A 24,586-nucleotide genomic window follows, 5' to 3' on the forward strand; every position below is an offset into this window, starting at 1 on the left:
CAAATGCACGCATGCATGTACGTGTCTCTGAAATATGTGCACAGAGAAAAGGCCTTTGCGTAGGTGGGATTCCTTATTTCCTTAAGCGAAGTGGAAAACTGAGACAATGAAACCGGATGATGCGAGACCTATTTGCCAGTGTGTTATAGTGAAAGATTTCTTAAATTAAGCAGATAGTATTTCAGTATTCTAACACAATCGTGCCGCTTTTAAGGCATATACTGTTTGCTGGAAGGAAGCTCAGTATACTTATTTATGTTTGAAAATCAAATTTAATACTCATGTTTAGTGAAATGATTGCAAGAATGTGCAGATAGTCCGAAGGACACCGAGCTGAACGGCATCTACCCTAATCACTTATATAGCCGCAGTTGCAATACAGCATTAGAAATACATCGCCAGGACCATTTGAGCCGGGGGGTCTTGTGGTCTTTGTTCGGAAGCTGCGTGCAAGAAGGACGACCTGGCTGGATCTACAGTTTTACGTTTGGTTTATTGTGGATTTGGTTTTGCATATTTTGCTTTATTTTTTGCCGCTACAAACAAGATCAAACGGGAATTGGTACAAACAGGAATTAAGGTGCGGTTTTCGTGTGAAAGGGGTGCAGGTAACGAGGAAGGTTGGTCGTGTATTTTGGCTTCGGATTCAAAAATGATGATTTACGTTCTGCTTTATCTGATGGAATTGACTGCAAATTATATCATTTAAGGACGATCGAATGCCCTATTTTTCTGCATTCACATATAGCCACTAGGGTCCTCACTGGATCTTGCTCTGAGACAATAACTGTATTGGGAGACTTTTGGAAAAATATCTATGTGGAGACAGTACTGCGCCTCAACATTCCTGGAAAATTAACGACACTGCATACAGGTAAAAATATATGCCGTCTGAAATAATATAGATACTGAAAGTAAACGGGTAATAGGCTGCTTACATTTTATGCTATTTTTTCCAAAAAAATCCCACATGTATAATCAAACCGTGTATTGACAGCGTATAACGGACCTAATTGACACTGCGTATAATGCCTTTGTAAAACTGACAAGATCCGCTTTGGTTTAAACGGCGTTTGTAAAAATCTGAAGTGCAGAATTTTACAAGAAGTGCAGCAGACATCACCCGCCTTTGCAGTAAATGAGATACGGACGATAAGGCCATTATTCCAGTCTTCAGCCTCAATTTTAATTTCTGGAATATCGCATCATTCTGGCACGTACATTACGGTTGTTTTGCAGATTGGGATTGACTTATAAAAACAAATGTATCAAATATCATGTAAAGCGCCTATGATTCTACTCGACCTTCCACTGGGCTGTTTATGTAAGAACGAAAGGACGAAAACTTAAGACGCTTTACATTTAACGACTTAAACGCGCACAGAATTATCTTAAATTTGAAGGTCCTTCGTCCAACAAGAACCTTCATCTGACAAACATTTCTTTGTCGATTTTAAGAAATTAGGAGAAGCCAGCCAGCTGATAAATAAAATCCACTTGTCACATACGGATTTTTGGGCCGTGCGGCATAATTGTTAAGATTAAGAGGGAGGTTGTATATCTATATATATACATACACATTTGTGTTTTCTTAGAGTAAACCTCAAAGTATGCCTCTCTGTCTGATTTTACGATCATCTACGTAGCCGTGGACATGGTTAATAAAAAGCTTGTTTTTTCGAAGGTCGTCCATATTCTTTCTATGTGTAGCATATCAAGAGTTAATAATTTTAAAATTTTGGGTTTCACAAGTAGGTTGTTGGAAGATAGTGTGCTTAATGGTGACAGTGACAATGGTTTGTACTGTAGCAGCGTCCGTGAACAAGTGCTGCTGTATTGCTGTTTGTCCGCGAGGGTGTGTCCGCAGCTGCTAACGGCTCTGCTTTCCGCTGTCGGGATGCCCTTGATAAATCGGCAGCAATAATGAAAATGTGCAATAATGATCCTACTTCGACGGTCACTGGGGTCTGGTGACAAATAACATCGGCATTAATAAAATGTAGTTAATGTTAGCAATTCGTGCTTGCCGGCAGCATAATCCGGTGTTTAGTGCAACATACCCACACTCACTGTCTCTTCAGGGATCGAACTAAATGTGCTATGCTTTTTAAATCTCTCTTAGCCCTGGAGGCTAATAACAATCCACATATTGTCCAAAACGTAGATCTACTGCATGAAAAACAGAAAAATCACAATAGTCGTGCACGTGAGGGTGCCGTTTCACCCCGGACCAAAAAAAAAACCTAGCATTCATTGATCTGGCAGCATTTAACTGTAGGGGGCAGTGTAATATTTTCAGGTTAAATGAATAATACCAATATATTGCCTGTATTTCAAAAATAAATTAGCTGTGTTGTATGCCTTAGTTAATTTCATAAATATAAATAGGAGTTGGCTGGGAGGCCACTGAAATTGCTTGCAGACAAGCTTGCTGTGTTTAGGTTTTAGGTGTTTGAAGCAAGCCTGATTTGGACAAGCTATACCAACCCAAATCCTGAGTGATCCTGGATGAAAATAATTCTGAATAGGTTCTAAAAGCTCACTATGCCATGTTACAAACTACAGCAACATCAAGGGTTCTACAAGCCTTTCTTACCTTGGTATTGGGAAGTTTTAGAACGATACTACCCTGATGTTGGCTGACAATGTCCCTGCTCTGTCTAGCAAAATCCAAACACTCTGTTCCACATTAAGAACCTCATACATGTGGTTAAGTGTGCTGGAGATAGTGCTTCTCATTTTGTGAATGTTTGTTGTATTACAAACTGAATGATTTTTTTTATCATTGAAGGTACCAGGAATTCTGTTCCCAAACAAGAATTTCAGGAGTACGTCAGACCATAATTTCATGCGGTGAATCAACACAATTGCCCAAATTACCCTTCAAGTATAGAACAATATAATGAAAAAACAAGAAAATGAACATTTTATTACTTTTTTTTTTTTTTTAAATCTTCGCTGTGAGTAAGGCTTTGCCAGCTCATTGCTTGTGATTGCACAACATTCATAACTAACTCATGTTTTACTCTCGTTTTTGAAAAGATTGCTTGGTTATTTCATGGAATTTACACTTTTTTATCAATGGATCTTTACACAGTTGTGTTGTGGGAGTTTGGATAATGTTAGATCTGAAATCCGGTTAAAATCCCAGGCTAAGTAATTAACCAATACTTATGAGGGGTTGGGGATAACATTTGAAGATTATCAAGGTTGAAATAAATATCAGACATTCAATGCCCTCTGTTCAACACAGTACAATTTGGATATTCATAATCAGCACATTCTTCATAACTACACTGACAATCTTTTTGTCTGTTTCTCCTCTGTAATGTGACATGTCTAGCAGCCATAATTTGCCTTCTGTTAAAAACGTCCAACACATTTCTTGACTAAGGAGTTTGCTAGGTTTCTTTGGGAATAAACAATCATTTGACTTTGAAAATGTCCATAGTTTGAAATTTCTGATAAATTATGAAGCCAAAACTTATGATGAAAACTTGTGGGTAGTTATACCATTTCCTCATGTTCTTGTGTCAAATGTTTGAACTTGGAACCAAAAACATCTTTATGCTGGATGTTTTGCTTTTTTCCGGCAAAGCCAAGTCATTAAAATTACCCTACCAATTTCAGCATGCCATCCTATACCCTTAGACCCTATACCATCCTCCATCCTAAAAAATGAGTCCATTTGCCCGTGTTGCTGTGTTAGACCCAGGCACCCCAGCCTCTCAGATAGCGTTTCCTCCTGCAGTCCACCGGCATCTATTGAGGCTAATTGCTGATAGTTTATGACTGTGTTTAGCATGAGGCTGTGCATGTATAACCCTGTGATGCATTCTTGGCTCAAGGAGTAATTTCTAAAAGAACGCTATTCAGGTATTTTATATAACTGGGAGGGGGCACACAATACTGTTTGCCTAACGGGGGTGGTGGGGGTGGTGGATGAATGGCAAATTTTATTAGCATTCCGCTCTGCTAGTTTTGTCAGGGTACACCGTCTAACTGCAATACCAACCAAGCCAAATGCATTCCCCCCTGATGTTTGCCAGCCTTGTGCTGCTTTCGGCTTGAGATGGTGACGCGGAACAGGATTGGTAATTAGGTCTCACCCATCAATCTTCTATCTTCAGAAATATTTGCAATATGCTTCTAATTTGTTTTCAAGTGATCAGCATTTTGCCGCAATCTGGCCATCCACAGAAGTTGGTTCGTTTTACCTTATTTTATTACAAAGACAGCTAGGTTAGTTATTAATCAGTTTCTCCATTTACATCTCTTAATGCAGACTCATTAGAGTTGACACGTGGTATTTGTTTTCTGTTTCCAGAGTGGGCTACTTGAGTCACATGACTTGACTTGAGTCAGTCTCGAGTCTGAGTTTTTTTTTGCTTTCCAGTTTATGAAAAAGACTCGTCTTAGACTTGGGCATTGTTGACTTAACTTAGATTTGTTATAAATTGTAAATTCGCATATTCTATCACTGCAGTTAATATTAGTTTCTACCTTGGTTTCTCCTCTGTTGTCACCGGGTCCACAGTTGTGTTTCTGACTTCTTTAGAGAACCTCAAAAATGGCATGCCGCGTGCGCCCATAAATGACAGAAGCCACAACACGCCCACAAGACAGGCAACAAGTAATTGTGGTGAGCGCAGATCAGTGTGTTAGCATGAAGTATCCATGACAATAACTTCAAATTTAATTTGACATCTCAAGACCCATAAACACAAGTTGGCAAATAACTTATTGAAGGCACAAATTTGCGGTTTACTTTAACGTTAAAGGTCCCAGTTAAACGTCTTTTTAACATAATTTTATTGATGTTGCGCATTTCTAAAGATTTCCTATTAAGATTCCCTACACTCTGCAGTGCTGATTTAAAGCCTGTTGCCGTCACAAAATTCTTGCTTGTGGTTTATTTATTCATATTTAGTTGTTCTTCTAATGTTTCGCTTGATTGTCTGGTTGTTGATGCTTTCATGTCGTGGAAGACATGCACATTTTTTATCTTATAAAATCATGTTAAATATAATTTACACTGTTACGACCGTGCATCTAATTTTTTCCTGGCCATGATTTATTCCACGATATGATTTATAGTAATGATGCTTGCAGGTACTAATTTGTGGTTGCAGAGCTACTGCATGGGGTTTATAAATATATGACTTAGTGTTACATTTACAGATATGAAAAGTACGTAAAAGGTTTATTATTCAGCTACACATAAGTGACAGTGCTGTCAAACACTCTTTGGCCATTGCAGTGTGTGTGAGAAAGATTTTAAACATTTTTCAGTTTTCTGGGAGTCAGTCTGTTTCTTTTTGTAGAATTCTTGTTGATGTGAATTGCTGAACACAGTTACAATGCAACGACAAGTGTGCCTATTTCAAAATATTAAAAAAAGACTATAAACTAAAAGAAAGAAGTATTTTGTTCCTATTTATTTGGATTGTCTGCTACGGGAACTCGTTATTTAGGATGACGGAGGTATTAAAACCCATGAAAATAATTATTATAAATTACTGATGGTGAAATTGCATACCATGACTTATCATTGACCATGAGTTGCTTGACTAAGTCCAGACGTCATTAATTCAGAGAAACCTGACTTTAGACTTGATATGAAACTTGATGGTTAGGACTTGTGACTTATTTGTGACGTGTATGTATTTTCCCATATTTGTCTGTGTCACATTCCATTCTTATGTGACACCACCCTTGCTTTTCCTATAATGATTTTTATTTTTCGTCATGTAAGTAATGAAGTTTCTTTTGCTCTAATTAGAAAGTGGGTATTTCAGGTTAATCTATGCATTTTGTATTAATAGGGTCAATTATAAAAAATAAACAAAAAGAAGCAGTCAATGTGTACTTTTTTATAAAGAGTGTACTGCAGTGGTTCAGAATACTTATAGTTATATGCATAGTTAATAGCCATGAAATGAAAAGAAACTTAAATAAAACATAATTTTGACTGCTTAGTCTATTCATTTTATATGGTTCATTTTTAATGTGGGAAGTAGTACAATCAATTATGTAGCAATATAATATGCTAAATGAGCAGCCTCTAACAAGGATTAATGAAACAATCAGATAGCCTAATGCTGATGCAGCTGGTTAAGTTTGAACAAATCCCTTTTCACAGACAGATTGTATGAAGGGTCATTTTTACAACGGATCTGATTGAAAATTGAGAATTAACCGAGATGTCTAAAGATCTTATAAACAAAACTGTTTTATCAAAATACAGATAAGGTAATGTGCATAAGATAATGAGCAAAGACCCCCCAGCCAGTGTTCTATGAGGTATATTAATAATACAATAATTTGCAGGGTTTTTTTCAGCGGGTATTCATTTTTAAATCCTCAAATTAAGTTATTAATATGCTACTACCCTGTACTGGATATACAATTATGAGTGGATGGATGAATATGCAGGTGGTAGATGATTTTGCAGAATTTCTGACTATCATGGTGGCTTTCTTTTAAATCAAGCAAAGATTTCATTGTATTTTTTATCTCAAAGTTTCCAGGCAGACCTTGCATTACATTAAATTAGTAAATTTGGCAAAGGTACTTTTTCTAATGGCACAGAAACAGGCAATAGGAAACCATTTGCATACCTTACTAAGAAAACCTTATGGATGGATGCACCTGAACGAGTTGTTGATATACTGCTGGAAGATGTTCCCCTTAAGTTGGATGACACTCAAATGGCTTCTGAAGAACAGCAGTGGATTCTGCGAAATACAGTTGAGGTTTTTCATGCAGAAAGATAAAAGCCTTTTTCTGTTGGTGTTGCCGCATTGGAAAAATATCCAGGATACTAGGTAGAAATCTGTATTGGAACATGGAAAGTACAGAGTATGAATGCAGGAAAACTGGATGTTGTAAAGCTGAATGTTGTAAAACGAATCACTTATAAGTCAACAACCTGGAAATGATCAAACCAGCTATAATTAATCTGCTGTGGTTTTGAAATCAGGGAGGACTCATAAAAGATTGTAACTGCATAAAATGCTTAAAATGACCAGATGTTTTATTTTATAGATATCCCTGAGTTTAACTATTATCTGGTCTTTGTGTCGCAACAATGGATGTCAGCTTATAAGACACTAGCTCATAAGACACTGTTCTTAAGACACTGTAGGGTAGCTTTCTTAGACTGTTGGAGAACTGCCCCATTTCCTGAATAGTGCAGGTTCATATGTCACGGCAAGCAGAGTAATCATGACTGTTGGGCCCCAGAGGGAGGCCCTTGGCCCCAACTATGTTCTATGTCACTTTGGAGAGAAGTGTCTGCAAAATATGTAAGATGTGCATATTACAACAAAGCCTTCTGTTTTGTAATGTCAAATGATGAAGTGCTCTCCAGAAATGGCTGTAGCAGGGCATTTCACTTTATGAAGGATGTTTATGTTGTATAAGCCACAGTCAGGATGGAATGTGAAGAAATTGACTGGAATTAGACAGGTTTATATACCATCACTGTGCCGATTCCATCTCTATGAACAAAATATAATGAGACAAACTGGATAACTAATAAGTCATGATTGGCTGAAATGCCAAAGATACCAACTTATAGTGAAGATTAAGAACATCTGAAGAAATCTAAAGAAGAGAACGAAATGCCAGAAGAAATTGGATGATTATGGAGAAAGCAAAGGTTGTGACAATGGGAACAGCAGCTTTTAGTGTTTATGGTTGTTTTGGTCTCCTTTGAATTTATCAACACCCCAGGAACCCAGCGATCAAGAAATATCGATTGGCACCAAGCTGTGAGGCAGGAACTAGAAAAAAAGTCTCAAAAAGTCCTGACACATCTCTAAGAAGATCAGAATAGTTCATAACATGGTATTTGCTGTGACTCCTTACTAATGTGAATGCTGTCTAAAGAAAAAACAAGAGGGATTTTTTTGTGCCTTCAAACATTGGTGCTCATGAAAACTTTCAGATATATCAGGATGGAGCCCCACCCTGGATTATTCCCTGCCTTGCCCCCAGTGTTTCTGGGACAGGCTCCTCAACCCTGCATCGAACAAGTGGGTATGGAAAATTAATGGTAATATATTCAGAATGAGATTGCTCTATTCTTTGAAGACTAACTGTGTGCTCCTTTAGGTTGTCCTGCAGTACGTTTTGTAACAAATTGGTGAGGAATGCAGTCAGTATATGAGGAGCTTGTGATCCTGAATGGACGGTAATATAAATAAAAAACTGTAAAAGTTTAATTTAACACCGGTTCAAAGCTCGTAAATACAACATTTTCATTGGATTTATTTTGTCGTATCAAGATAAAACGGCTTCATGTCACCCTGTGTGTCTTATTATAAAAATGTGGAAAAAGTCAAGGTCTAGCTGCTGTATGTTTTGGAAAATTACCTGGAAAAGAAGAACGCTTACTGACTGAAGGTGTTCCTTATTCCTCGATGGTAACGTTGAAGCGTCGGTTCATAACGCATTCAGAGGATGAATTGATTGTTGTCCTGGATTTCCCCTATACATGGACATTCACCAACTAATCAGCATTTCTGCCTTCCAGAATGACTTATCTCTTCCATTTTGTTCAAATGTTTTTCCCTTTTAATCCATTAAAGTGCTTTCATAAGTATGGTGTCCTTGTTTTTCATCCTCATTATGGATCTTCTGACCATGATCTAGACTTTCTACAGACTGCATTTGGATGTTAAACTTCGATATCTTTCCAGCAATTATTTTCATCCATCATTTTGCCATGCTTGGTCCATAATTTTTTATTTATCAATTCATTTTATGACTTGGATTCCCTTTGCCACATTTTATATACTGCATGATTATACTGTACAAGGAGGCAGAATATTTCTGGATACATCTCAGCAGTTTCACATTTGCATTATTTTTCTTGACATCCCCTTGACTGTTCCCTTATTCATTATGGATACTGAAAATAAAATAAAAACTAATGCTGTGTTCAGGTGAGGGGAAGGCTAGTTTTTTAATTCTGTTTAATGGAGGAATATCTATTTACAAATTTACCCTGGTCAACTCCATTTCAGGAACTGTGAAAAATATACTAGCAATCAATCACTCAAATCCATTTTGACACGACCAATAGCAAGTCTGCTTTTCTAGCTTTTCTAAACATTAATTCAATCTGTGGTTATTTTTTATTATGCATTTTTCGAATACTTGAATTATAGTTTATTTAGAAACAATTGTCATGACCAGTACACAAAGCACTTTGATAATCATATTTATTGAGTGCCAAATGGATGTTAAGTGTAATTCGGCGATCAAAAGGCACTAGCAGTGTAATCATTGTACCTTTTCTGATTTTGTTGCTCCTTGTGAAGTTAACTCTTTAAAAAGAATCACAGCATTTGATAGAACCCCTATACTTTTTCTTAAGATCCCTATTCACTCCTCTCTCTAACTATAATAAGCAGATACTTACTCCGACCTTAAAAATCACTGAACCATAGCCTAAATTTCCTTATGTTCCTGATCATAGGTTTGTCCTTGGACAGTGATGTTGGGGAGAGACAGGACAATGGCTTCCGGACACTATAAAGGCATCGTGGGTAACGATAGTTATCCTAAGGACTCTTAAAAAGACTGTTATGGATGTCAGGTGGACCATCCTAGTGAGAAACAACATCCCTGTCCGTTATTCATCTTGTTAGTATTCCTGACTTGGTCTTTGATCTTATGCATATACATCGAGGGATATGAGAGATCCCTGAGGTTGATGCCCAGTAGAACATTTAGATTCGTTTTTCCATTTCATAAGAGAAATCCAAATTTAGCAAAACTGCATTTCAAGTCATTTGCCAAAGGAATCATGTCGTATCATGCTTACGCCGTCATCACCATTGGGATAGCTAACGCTTCAGAGTCTGAGTAGGGAGCCTGAGGCCTTCTGCTTTTCTTTCACTAAGCCAGGAAAAGATCCTTGGAAACTTTATCCACTGGGGATCATAAAAAGTGCTGCAATGCTACCGACTCAAATCTTACTCTCTGAAGAACCATAAAGCTCAAAAAAAGAGGATCCCCCCCCCACCCCATCTCCTTTCAGTCGCAGCAGGACCAGCCTGCCAATCCCAATGACAAATGGACGTCGGTCTTAATGAGGCTCTTATTAACTCTTACTTTGATGCACACCTGTAAATGGCCATCATTCCAATTTTTATGGAACTAAATTGAAAAATTTAGGGGCAACGTGTTTGTCAAAGACTTGCCTCTAGCCATCCCTTTAGACCACTTTGCAGCTGTCATGAAAGATAAAACTATATATCACAGAAACTAGGTTGTTGTCAAAAATAATACACGGCCCTCAGTCAAGAGTCTGTCCTAAAAACAATTTATTCCGATGTTTTGGGAATGTGTGGATCACATAGAGCTTATGACCCAAACACATTTTCAACACGACAATCTGGAATTTCTCAGTCTCTGTGCAAATGAAGAATAGATAGAGAGCAAACTGCTCCAACCCAATTTTACCCAGCACCCATCAATCTGTGAGTTTTACAAGCCGTCTCTAGCTACCCCCAGACATTTGAAGGACTCTGCACTACCTACGAAAATGTTTTACCCTGTCTTTCTCAAGATGATTTGAATGAGGGAGCCTTCTGATCAGATATGACATTCAGAACTCCACTACGCCATACCACAAACCTCAAGTCACATATGCTATGATAGTGTAACTGAAATAGACTCACCCATCAAGTTCAACTGCAATGTACATTACAGCCCTTGTTGTAAAATTGGCAATTTATAACCATCAAACACAGAGAGACTTAGCTACCTGGTTATAAACCCACAATAAAGAGGCTGGGATGACTTTGGAAGCCAGTAACGGAGAGCTTTCGTTTGACTCTTATTCACCTATTTTTTTTTTTACTACATTACAGTTGTTTTATTTATGTAGTAGATCTTCTGCCCAAAGTGACTTGCAAGTGAGGGTCAGAGAGCAGGCTCACACAGCAGCTAGGGTTAAGGATTTACTCGAGGGCCCCATAGTGATTCAACTGCCAGTCATGGAAATGAGAGAGGAATATTTAATTCTGATACGACTTTTAAAAATGGCAATTTCAGCAAACTGACAGTGTAAGATTTTGGCCAAAAAAAAAGTCTTCATGCTATTCAGGATGTGTAACCCTTTAACACAGTCATTTCTCATGACAAGAAAAAGTAATTCTACACCAGGTAGATGATAGGTAGCTGATGTCTAATCCATGCAGACACTTCTGCCGCTGGTTTGTTTTGGAAGCTATGTCCATCAGATCATTAATCATGATTAACAATCTGGAGGGGAGTTCACTCTGATCCTCACAACATGTATGAAGTCCCTCATGGAACGGCAAGAAAAAAACTGAAGGTGGTGCCTCAGATGCAATACAGCACAAAAGAATGATGAACCTCATTCAGAAGTCTGGTTTTTCCAATCATTTTTACAGCAAAGTTTGACCAATCAAAAATTCCACAGAAACAACTCCTATTAAAAGATCCACAGGGGGTCCGATTCCCTCCCCAGCAAGTCAATTTTTTTTTCTTTATGACAAAATAACTAACGCAATCAATGAAATCATTAACTAGAAGATAGAGTCCTTCCACAGAAAATGTTTCTCTTAGCTAATTTTACAGATGGGTCTATAAAGGACTTCTATTGTCAAAATCTCCGTGTAGACTTTAGCCAGCTTGATCAGACTGTCAGTACATATTTTGATACTTTTTATTATTTGGAGTGATGTCTTTACATTTTAGCTGTGTACTTTTGTTGTTCAGCTCAGAGCAGTAGGCATTTGGGCCTAGTGATCCCCATGATGTAATTGCAGGAGAGCTCACCCTCAAAATGTCCTAATAATGGGTCGTATTTGCCAAGCCTGCTGATGTAGATAATGGTGTGAATATCATGGTTGAGCACCTGTTTGGCCAATTTTTCCATTTTTTTTTTGTAAATTATAAGGCACGTCCATGCTGTGGTTTGACAGGCTTTTGAATATTTTAGTATTTCCTAGAGAGAGTATGTAGGACGACACCACTGGACAGGGGTCACATCGTCTTTCAGAAATACAAAACTTGAAGTACCACAAAATTGTAAAAAAAAAAAAAAAAACAGTATGGGGTCACTGGCATGTTATGCAACTCGAATCCACAGAGAGTTAAGCAGGAGAACTGCAACCTGTCCTTTACCCCCAATCACCTGTGTCTTGGTGGGGTTTGATTCAATAGCTTAATGCATGTATTTTCTTATGTATTCATGGCATCCTGCGTCATCGGGCACCTCACTAGGGTAGCTGGAAGCTTTTTATATTTTGCTGTGAGAAAGGTTTTTAATGTATTTTTCAAGCAATTTACTGCTGGTTTTGGAAAAATGCCAGATTTTATAGACATGCTCAACAGTATAGCCTGGATCCAAAGTGAAACTGCGTTCTGCAAAAAGCCAAACCCCGGTCAGGGCCCTCTTTGCCAAAGGATGCTTAAACAAGTCTTTTTTGAATCCAAACAGATGCCCCACGGAGATTAGAATTTAGCCAAGGTGAAAGGGTACGGAGATGTAAAATTAACTTACTGGATGTGTTTGTCCTTTTTGGAAGTCGTAACTAGCAAATCACTGAATATCTCCGCTAAACAGTGCTTCTCTCAGAGAGACTGGCTTGGCAACTTAAAATCACAACAGTAAGAACCGTACTTCAGGCTCCTGTGTTTTCATGGCTAGCCAGAGATTCTCCCAGATTGTTTCCACTTTATTTTTAAATTCAAAATGTAACTTTCCTGAATTTTTCTGTACAATGAACCGATTAGAAAACGTGTAGCCTGCCAATTTGGCATGAAGATGGAGGATCGTCCAAAACGTCATAACTTGGAATTTTGTGCAAATATACCATTCCATATTTATCAAAACCATACAGACTGCTCCCAACCTACAACCTATGTGATTTATGATGACTTGCACTTACGAGTTATCAAAAAAAAAGTTAATGAAATAAATGTATATAAAAATTAATTTTGGGCAAAGTATTTTACATGTATGGCAGCACAACCTTTCCAGCATCTCCCAGTCTTGATCTCACATCTGTGTGATTATCCTATACCAGGGTTATTCAAATCACGGCCCTCGAGGTCCGAGCACTACTGGTTTTCCAGCCTTCCTTTACCTGTCAGTCAGGTGTGAAGCCTCTGACCAATCAGAATCAGTAATTATTAAACAAACTACCTGGGAGAACTGAAAACAAGGCCTGGATTTGGAATTGAGGTCCAGATTTGAAGAACCCTGCCCTATACCAACATATGTCCATTTCAAAGTATGATTTGTCTGTCAGAATGGAACCAAGTCATAAGTCAGAGACATCTATATTTTAAAAATAATATTTTCCTTTAAATGCATACTTTTCCGTGAAGATACTTTAAGTCACTATTAACTAATCCAAATTAGATCATTAAAACAACAGAACTTCTTAAACAATTTCTCACAATGCAGTATGCACATTCACAGTTAGTCCAAAAATGTTAGATCCACTAAAACATTAGAATATCATTAATAAGATTAAACTAATTATTTATTTCGATTAAACTAATTATTTAATGACAAAAATTTTATTCAAAATAGACCTTAAGGAGCCTACATTGCTGGACGTCCATCTATTCCCTGTCCTTTTCAGAGTCATGGAGGTTTGAAGCCTATGGGTGGCAGGCAGGTAATAACCCCGAATCGGTCACAGATCTTTGGGTCTCTCAGTCCCACACTTTGGTAGCTCCAGTTAACCTCAGCATGTTTCTGGACTCCGGGGGAACCCCATGACAAGACAGGGGAGAGCATGCAAACCCCACACATGGAGCTGCAGTGCAGATTGAAACCCAGGTCTCAGAGGTGTGAAGCAACAGAGCTAATTACCTCACCACCATGCAACCGCTTGAGAGCAGATTTTGAAGAAACAAACAAACAAAAAAATCACTCTAATTGCGGACATGCAAAACGAGAGAGAGAGAGAAACCTAGAACAAATAAATAATGTTTAAAGTGGCCACAGTTCTGAAGCAGTCAGTTTCTTTGTGACTTGCACATGCACACATGGATACAGACACATATCTGCTGATGCTACACTATTGAGACAGATGACAAAGGTAGAAAATGGCTGCCGTCTGGTTTGGGTAGTGAAATGAAGTATTTGGTAACAGGTAAGCAAGGACATCCGTGTGGCCATATCACTGATCAGACTACACTTGACCTAAATTCAGATATATGCTGGCAAAGATTTTCCAGGCTCTAAGGAATAAATTCGCTAGTACCTATCAGACTAGTTGTTCCATATCAACACAGACACAATGATACAATTCAAAACCTCTTAGAGTGTCATGCCAGGTCTGTCAAATTTCTCAGCCTCTCAATCACCACTCGCACCTTGGCAGATGCTCTTAGGATACTTGAACACCCTTCCCAGTTTCCTGCCACCCAGTAATTCCCCATCGACTGTCAAGCCTCCCGGCAGTGGAATCACAGGTGCCCATCCACAGAGCAGAGCAGCCTTCTTAAGTGTACTTAGCCATGTTGCCAGGCCGTATCTCTTTCAGGTGTTATCTACACCGCCCCGTCTTCAGCACCCCCAGCTAGCTTCACAGAAAGCACCACAGATTCTCCACAGGCTCTTTTTTTTGTGACAGAATGGCAGCCATTTTCATTTCTTTTATTTACTTGACCAAAAGCCATTTACTTTAATTTCTCCGTTAGCGCAGTCTTCAAGTGCTAGATATGTTATTTCAGGGGAAATGGAGCGCGGCAGCGAGGCCGGAGTACAGCAAATCTCCTGCGTTTTATTTTAACGTGACATTTTCCTCAAGAGGGGTATTTTGGCCTGTACGTAAGCATCCCCATGAAAAACACAGACCATCTGTTTTAGCTACATGCAGCGTCATGCCGATGTGTGGTAGGGATGGGCCTGCATCAAAGATTCGCCGCCTCCAATTTAGCATCCCCCCCCCCGTCCAGTTACCCCCCATTAACAATGCAAGAACACACCTTTTTCTTGTATGTCTGACATCATTCACATGTGCCAGAAAGTGGTGACTCGGCGATCCCTAGATGAACTCCTCTTATTAACTGATATGGTGCAAACCGTAAACATAAAACTCTGTACCCTACTTTGATGCTCCCAGTCAAAATCAAAGCTCAGATTTAAGATGTATACTGTACAAGTATAGGACCACATTGTATTCCAAAACAGTTTATTTATAGTCTAGTAAATAATTAATCCAGCAATATAATTATCTCTCATACCAATTACCCAGTTGCATGCCTTTTATATTTCTGTTAGTTTGTAATTATACACGTTTGATCTCTCTTGGTGTTCATGCTTCCTAATATGTAAATATTATTTTATTATGAATGTTTTATTTTTTCACCATATGAAGTGTATTTATTTACCTTATAAAGCAACCCAGTGTAATGTGACACTTACCCAACGTTTAATTTATTTATTTAACTGAGATATCAGAACTGTTTCATGCGGGCAACACTGGAAATGCTGGTTAAAAGGAGCATATGGTTTTATCACAGTAGTATCACTGCAGGGATAAGGGATAAGATTTAGGGTTAGGATAGATGAAACCACACATGCTCTGTGGGTGAGACTCGTGGACTAGATCTCTACTGTAATTCCTAAACTTCTGCTTATATGACAATGCCTCCCTTTCATACAAACCACTGTTGGAATAATGGTCACTTATTCAATGTAGTAGTTTTGGAATTAATACAATGCGCATTCAATATACTTTAAATGGAAAAGGAAATCTTTAATGCCAGCTTCAGTCCACTCTGGGGGAATAATTTCTAACAGATTGTGGTATATTCCACTACCACTTTTTAAAACTATGTATGTTATTCTTACTGTTATTTAACTGTAACCATGTATTCAGCTAAGAATGTAAATTGAGACATTATTTGCCTGGAAACAAAATTTAATTTGAATGCCAATATGGATGGAAACCCTTTCAATGAATGCGTCGATGATTTTGTGAGCTCTCAATCATTGCATTTAGCAAATTTTTGCTTATATGTTGTAGATATTTTGAAGGAGCTTTCCAGTAACACCTTTGCACGACGTAAAAAAATAACTGAATTAGCTGCAATCTTTCCTTTGAGAGTTTTTTTCAACTGATTCAAAGCAGAGAAAATAAGAAAAGCAATGGCTTTGACAATGCAAACCTTAATTGAAGAAGGCAGATAGAGAAAAATAAATAAAAATAGATACTTTATTGATCCCCATGGGGAAATTCTCTTGTTGCCTCCCCTACCTTAGTCTCTGTAGGTGAGAGCAAGCTGGGCACAAAGGGCAGCCACCCATAGCAGCGCCCAGGGGGCTGGGGGTTTAGGGCCTTTCTTAAGGATCCACAGGTATGCTGAGGCTGGGCTTGAACTGGTAACCATCTGATCATAGGCACAGAGGATTAGCCCACTGGGCCACATGCTAAAACATTTTTAAATGCTTTAGTCAACTGAAATTATTTTCAGTTTAATTATGGTTTGCAAGATGTGGTTTGCATGTTTCTGTCATGGAAGAAGAGGAACAGCACATCAGTCTGTGACGTGAAGCAGAGATGGGCACTGAAAGGCCCGAGAGAAGCACTGGACAGTGGGCAGGGTGTAGACCAGGAAGCTGTGGAAGATCTAAAGGTGTAGGTGCCTGATTAAGTATATGCTACAGTAGGTAAAGGTACAGAGCAATGAGACAAAACCAGTTCAACAAAATAAGTACAGAACCTTGTGAATTGCAGCAAACTAGTCACAAGTAATGATATCCTCTAAGGTACAAATTGGTACTTTTTTTCTGACAGTGAATGTTGTGTAAGTGGGCAACAAAGTGGTGAAGATCAGCATTTGCAAAGGAAAAGTTTGGGGACTGAAACAGTGTTTTTCAAGGCATCCATCTAAATAGCAGTGACTTTTCAGAGAAAAAAAGAAATTCTTGCTATTTTTTATTGTCACTGTTCATTTGCATATATTATAATGTTATGCTTTTTTCTGAGTTAATGTGCACATACTACTCAGATGAATAGCTTTAGACACCTTCATTGACTGACTAAGACTTTTGCACAGTACTATATATATATATATATATATATATATATAACATTAAAAATTGCAAAATGACCTTTAAGACATAGAGATCAACTAGGAACAACTTAATGCATACATTTTTATATCGAGGTCCTAGATATTCTTCATAAGGTTAAACATAACAATGGTCAACTTCCTCTGCTCGCCTATCTCTCCTCCTATAACCATCGCTAAGTGCAACTCTGGCATACTGCGAGTGAACAGACACAAACACATAGACTCTCATGGAAATGGCCTATGCACACTGTATGTTAATAATACAGTAAGCATGTATCTTCACAAAGGCCACACTCCTGGATCTGACTGGATAAGCCCCATGATGGGAAGTACTGGCCAATTAGCCGTGTGTGATCCTCCGATACATATTCACATCTTCTCAACTCTACACACAATTCCCTTGTTGTGGAAGACATCCTGTGTGGTCCCTCTGTTAAAGGTAGTCCCAAGTGACGCTGAATTACAGTCCAGTAGCTTTCATTTCACACATTATGTGTGACCATGTGTGGCGGGTGACCATCTGGACCCCTCCGCATGGGGGTAGATGATGCCATCATCTACATGCTCCAGAAGACTAACTCCCACCTGGAAGGGACTGAAAGCACTGTGAAAATCAAGTTCTTTGATTTCTCAGCTGCCTTACGTGCTGGAAGATAAGCTCAGGAAGACGAGCATCAGCATCCCTTTGATTTCCCGGATCACTAACTATCTGGCTGGCAGACTCCAGTTCATGCGACTACAGAGCTGTGTGTCTGGGATGGCTGTCAGCAGCACAGGATCCCCAAAAGGAACTGTCTTGTATTCTGTATTCTGCCTACTGTTCACTCTCTTTATCTCAGATTTCAAATGCATCTTTGGGATCAGTCACCCGCAGAGGTTTTTGGATGGTTCCCCCATTGTCAGCTGCATCAACAGGCGAGATTAGAGGGCGTACAGGAGGTTGATAAGGGACTTTCTTGCATTGTTTTGTGATAACCAGCAGCAGCAAAATGTTAGGAACGTCTGCATTAGGTTGTTATCCAAATGCAACCACTTACTGCAATCCAGTGCTGTCTTCCTTACTGTTGTGGACTGGAAGGGGGTAGTAACCAGTCTGGGGAAGCCCCCTCCCCACTCCCCCCCCCCCCCCCCATCTAAATAAGCTCATAAGAAGGCTGAATCAGTAATAAGGCTGGAGGTGGCTGGGAAAAAAGGAGGATGAGGACAAAACTCACCATAATTATGAACATAAGACACTAATCCTCTCAAAGATACGCACACTGTCCTGCAGCAGCAAGAAGCGTTTCTGGGATTCCATCCTGCCAAAAGCCATCAGCCTGTATAAATCCTCCCACTCACTGTCATATATCCCAGATTGGTTCTACATTTTATGCATCATAATGCTGTTTATTGTTATAAATTCTATAATGTTGAGTGCATCGTATTTATTGCATTCTGTCTCTTTTTATTGAAGCTTGTGTATTAAATGTGTGATTGCCATGTTAGAGTTACGTTTACCATATGAACCCAGACCAGCTGGTGGACAATAATTTCCATCCTGGAACACATCACATTATATATAAGCAGATTAATTCCAAACCTTTCCTTGTGTCTTGGGTAGAAAATGCATAATTCCATGGCTTGCATCATTAGTCGTAGCCCGGCTGGTTTTCAAAGGAATCTCAATGGAGTTTAGTTCTGCACTGACTTTGACTTGGCAGTCTCTCTTTCATTCAGCTATTCTGAGCTAGACCTGTCTTTGTGTTTCAGGTCATCTTGCTGCATGACCCAGCTTCTCTTCAGATTCATGTTACATATGGCTGGGTCGACCTCTTGCACAATTCATGATTTCTTTAATAATAGGAAATCATCCAGGCCCTCATATTTCTAAAATTCATGAGGCTCCCACTGTACATTGGTATAAGGTTCTTACTGTGGAATATTTGGTTATCACCAGATATAACAGCATGTTTTATAAAATAGTTTTTATCTCTTCAGAACACTCAAGCATTTTTTTTAACTTGAGAAGAGCATTTACGTTCTTTTAAAGTTAATAGTGGCTTCTGCATTGCAGCATAACCTACCATCCAGATTTTACAGTGCAGTGGAATGTTCCAGTGTCCCATTACATAAAGATCAGGACATGCACAAAGCTGAGATGCATCTCACTACTTATTACAGTAGGATTGCAATTTGTTCACCCGGAGAACACCAAATAAATATATGAAAGGACTCTGTGTGGCTATATCTGCTTACCTCCCCAAACTAAGTCATAGAAGAACAGTCTGTTTATTATGTTTGATGGACTAACTGTAAATTGTAAAGCGAATGATCAGTTTCCTCATGTGTTTTATAAGGGACTAGTTTGGTATGTAAAAGTGACAGTCTGGGTTTATGATTTGAATGAAGTCAAGCAGATAAATCATACAAAAGTATTAAGTAGTCCAAATCAGTTTAATTTTCCATGTGAGTATTAAAATGCACTATAATAATCAAAATATTAAATCTGAAGGTCAAATCAGAAGCCAGTATCTGAACCCAGTGTGCAGTGAACCAGCTTTCCCATCAGGATGTGTAAAACTAAGAATAAGCATTTCAAATGACTTGCAGTCATAAGAAGACTTAGCAGAGAATCTATTTTTACATGTAGCGACTATGCACCTTCCACCTGCTCGTCCTGGCCAGGGTCCCAGAAGGCCCTCGAGCCTTATCAAGGTGGCGTAGTGTAGCAGGCAGGGGGGTACAGCCTAAGCAGGATGACAGTCCATCACACATGCGCTGGCTGATTTCAAGATGCCAATTAGCCTAACAGTATACCTTTGGATTGCAGTGGGTAACAGGAAGGCCTGGGGGGTGGGGGCAGGGAGCAAACCAACACAGGTGAGCATGCAGCACCCCCACCCCCACACACACGCACACACACAAAGTGAAGGCGGAATATAACCCCCCCCCCCCCAACCCTGTCAACCCTATAATACAGTGGAAACCGCCTATAGTGACCAACCACTTATATGGGTCAGAAAGCTTGGGACAGAATCATTCCTGTACAAATACTGTTTAAAGAATTCACATATAGCAATCAAGTAGTCTGCTTACAGTGTTCGTTTTGGGTCTTTATAAACATGACAACATAAGGGAAAAAATAAAACTGGTATTTTTATTTAGTTTTTTTAACTTTACTTTGATTGCCCTACTTTGCCTTGTGGTAACCCGTCTGTTTCTAACTAGCTACCTGAGGCTAATGCTACGTGCACAGAAAACAAGACAGGAAAAAGAAAGTCATTTTCTCTCAATGACGAATATAGACTTATCAAAGCGAAACAAAGATATGCGCTTTGAGAAAATGTTACGTTGTGAAAATGTGCTGTATAAATAGAATAGAATTTAATTGAATATTATGTATTATAATGTATATGTATTACTCTACTGTATTATAGTGTATTTGAATTATACACAGTTCAGTCATTTAATTTGTACAGTACTGTAATTTGAAGTGTTTGAAACAGCTGCACTGTATTTTGAAATCGTCAAAAAAATTCAGTAAATAGCAACACTGTTCATTCTATTACCTTATATTCATGTAATAAATATACACATCAGTTAGACGGCATTCTGCCTGAGACATAAAGAAGAAAATAATCGGTTGTAATGACCATCCGCTTATAGTGATCACTATAAGCGGTTTTCCACTGTACCTTCATAATGCATAATAATGGTCATCATAAGAATTAAGGAATGCATTATAATGTGTTAAGAATGTGTCCATAGATTCTTACATACCTCTTAAAATATTTTTAAAAGGGGATGTCAGGACCCCAAGGCCAATGATTTATGATAACTCAGTTTACACATGGCACTTTATCATATAGTTAATTTATTTGAAAGTTTGCTGAACCACCAAGTCACCCTTTATATATAAAGGGAAGCAGTGTTTTTTTTTTTTTTACTTCACTACTGTGTGTAATAAGACGGGGTGTGTGTGTGATTCAGGTTTAGGTTTTATAAAGGATGCATGGCTTCTGAATTCTATAGCAATTTACTTGATGAATTAAAATAATAATAATATTTTGAGTAATTAAAATCACTTTTATGAAGGATTGTTGCTGAATGAGCTACGCCATAGATGACTTGACCTGTGTAATAGGCATTAAGGAAATTCTTTTCTTTATGCACAGATACTGTTCTGCTCATAGGTGACGCTGCATTAAAGTGCCCGGCTGTACCTGGGCACCTTTGTCCCTCACATCAATATCAAGTCTATGAGTGAGTTTTCAATTGCTTAGATTATTTTAGAATATAAATGTCTTCTGGGCATTTAGTATCACGTCGTACTGACTTTTGCACAGCACTGTATGTATAAAGTTAAAAAATCTTGCATAGATGACTTTTATGACACAAGAACAACTAATCACAAACCTTTTGGGTATGAGGTCCTAGATATTCTTCACAGACTTAGAGATATGGTTGACACCTCCTGTACTATACTTTGATATTTTTAAAATAATAACCTGGAATCATTATCATTAATAAAAAGTATATACTGCATTCTTGGAACATACAGTATAAGAAAGTACAGTACTTTAAATCTAAGAAAAACGACAGTTCAGAAACTTGAAGAACTTGGAAAAGTTATTTCAATCAGTAACTTTCTGAAGCTTATATTTAAAATCATAATTTTTGCCGGTGAAAGTCTATTTGACTTTTCAGAATTTTTTTTCCTGCTACCATCTGAGCAAATAATAATAACATAAAGTGACAACCTGCATCTTCTAATTAAAAGTATGTTCTTCTGCATTCTCAATGCAAAAAAAAGTCATGGAGCTGTAAAGAGGACCTCCAGTTTTGGTTTATAGCTATTTTTTGTTCAGGAGATTAGCATTAGTACTAGTGTGTATTAATCTTGGCCAGGAAATGCCAAAGAATCTACTAGAGATATTAATTTCAGAAAAGCGAGAATTAAATAAAACAATTTTATTTGCTGGGCAGAAATATCACACATCAAATGTAACTCAAAGCAAAGGACAAATATATCTGAAGAGGCCACTTGACTATATAAAATGATTATACCAACCACGCAAAACACTACAAAGAATAAGAATAATAGATACCTATCAGAAAATCCAATTACAGATGTTAAAATCCCCATTATCATGTGGCAGTTCTGGTTACATTGTGACGCCCCAGCTACCTACTGCACCCCCCTAACAGACCAGGTGGGAGAGTCCCATTGAGCAGGATAATAACCTGATCAAAGACCCAGTGTAAAACATTGATTTCCAGGGGATACGACAATAGGACTATAAATATCCATTATGAACAGCCAGCTGACCAAAAATTTAGGACAAGTGAGTCAGCGCTCTTTATAATGATATAAAATACTGTTTTAGGAGAGACTATTGTACCAGTCACACTGGGACCACTCATATGAGACTAAACAGGAGCCTGAATACCACCTGCAGTCACGTAAAACAATGTGTCTCACATCTAAGCATTCTACGTGGACTTTTTGTGACTCGGGTCTGGGGAAAAGGTAGCAGTAGAGGAAGGAATGGAATTTGTAATCTGATAGTCGGTATGAGCTACCTTCTGGGGCCCCGGCTCCTCTGTGGGAGCTGTGGTCAGCCTGTTAGGCTTGCCAGGGTCATTTTTTGAGTCTGTTCTTGTTGGAGCGAACTTGGCAGTTCTCTGTACAATACAAACCTGAAGGAATCCAGGATCACAGAGTCGTGTTGTAGCCAGCAGCCGAACCACATTACTGTCATGTGGTAAGTTGGTACTTTTTCTTGCATACCACCTTCATTGGGAATTCTAGTTTTTTATGTAATTACTCGCAGTAAAATGTACAATGGCTTCCAATATGCAGTATAAAGTTTAGAACAAAGTATGGACGATCCTAAAACACTATTCTTTAATTATTTGTAACAAGCTGTGTCACCTGAAAGCACATTCATGAAGGAAGGGCTTCATAAGTTGACTTAGTTCCTTAATCGATGGTTATCAAACCTAAAAATAGTTTTAAAAGGAGCTATATTTAAACTTGTTGTTTATTATCTGAAATCCTGCTCAGTTATATTTGTTTTTATATAGCACCTTCCCGATATGACTGGCCAAAGGTGCTTAACATAGACTCAAAAGAGGGTAGAGCTTATTGACATACAACAGCTTAGGGTTGCAATAGTGTAAAGAGAAAATTAATAATAGCCAGAATTTAGCAGAAGTGAGGAAACCATCCATCCATTTTCTGTAACTCCTTGTCCTACTTAGGGTTGCAGGGGGTCCAAAGACTACAAGTGCAAAGCAGGGAACAGCCCAGTGGGGCACCAACCCATCGCAGGGCACAGTCACATACCATTCACTCACACATCATTCACTAACACACCATTCAGTCACACTCACATACCATTCACTCACACACCATTCACTCACACTCACATACCCTCACTCACACACCATTCACTCACACTCACATACCATTCACTCACACTCACATACCATTCACTCACACATCATTCACTAACACACCATTCAGTCACACTCACATACCATTCACTCACACACCATTCACTCACACTCACATACCCTCACTCACACACCATTCACTCACACTCACATACCATTCACTCACACTCACACACCATTCAATCACACACCATTCACTCACACTCACATACCATTCACTCACACACCATTCACTCACACTCACATACCATTCACTCACACTCACACACCATTCAATCACACACCATTCACTCACACTCACATACCATTCACTCACACTCACATACCATTCACTCACACACCATTCACTCACACTCACACACCATTCACTCACACATCATTCACTAACACACCATTCAGTCACACTCACATACCATTCACTCACACACCATTCACTCACACTCACATACCCTCACTCACACACCATTCACTCACACTCACATACCATTCACTCACACACCATTCACTCACACTCACATACCATTCACTCACACTCACACACCATTCACTCACACTCACATACCATTCACTCACACTCACACACCATTCAATCACACACCATTCACTCACACTCACACACCATTCACTCACACTCACATACCCTCACTCACACTCACATACCATTCACTCACACACCATTCACTCACACTCACACACCATTCAATAACACTCACACACCTATGGGCATCTTGGTAATTCCAGTTAATCATAGTGTGTTTTTCGTCATGGGGGGAACATGCAAACTCCACACACATGGAGCCATGGCGGAGACTGAAACCGTCATCCAAAGGAGTGAGGCAACAGTGCTAACCACTGCACCACTGTACCACTGTACCACTGCACCACCCCAGCCGGAGCAAACAAACTCCATAATTTGTCCAAGGTCAGCTGGCCAGAAAGCCGTCTTCAGGCTAGTCTTTTATCCTCAGCTGCCTGTGATCTGCAATTTCCGTAGCATTAACTTGTTCTCCATTATCCAGCTGGCCGTACGGAAGAGAGAGAGACATGGTAGGTCAGTCCGGAT

General features: G+C 38.8%; 1 protein-coding gene across 1 annotated transcript in view; it reads left to right on the plus strand.

Annotated features, from left to right (window-relative positions):
• The window catches only part of lrfn1 (leucine rich repeat and fibronectin type III domain containing 1), a 41,176-nt gene continuing 16,590 nt past the window's right edge, over positions 1-24,586 (plus strand). Inside the window, exon 1 of the mRNA XM_023839426.2 lies at positions 1-874. The gene's annotated coding sequence lies outside the window, so the exon portion shown is untranslated. The remainder of the gene's footprint in view (positions 875-24,586) is intronic.

Source organism: Paramormyrops kingsleyae, chromosome 17 (genome assembly GCF_048594095.1).
Source record: "Paramormyrops kingsleyae isolate MSU_618 chromosome 17, PKINGS_0.4, whole genome shotgun sequence".
NCBI classification, from domain to species: domain Eukaryota; kingdom Metazoa; phylum Chordata; class Actinopteri; order Osteoglossiformes; family Mormyridae; genus Paramormyrops; species Paramormyrops kingsleyae.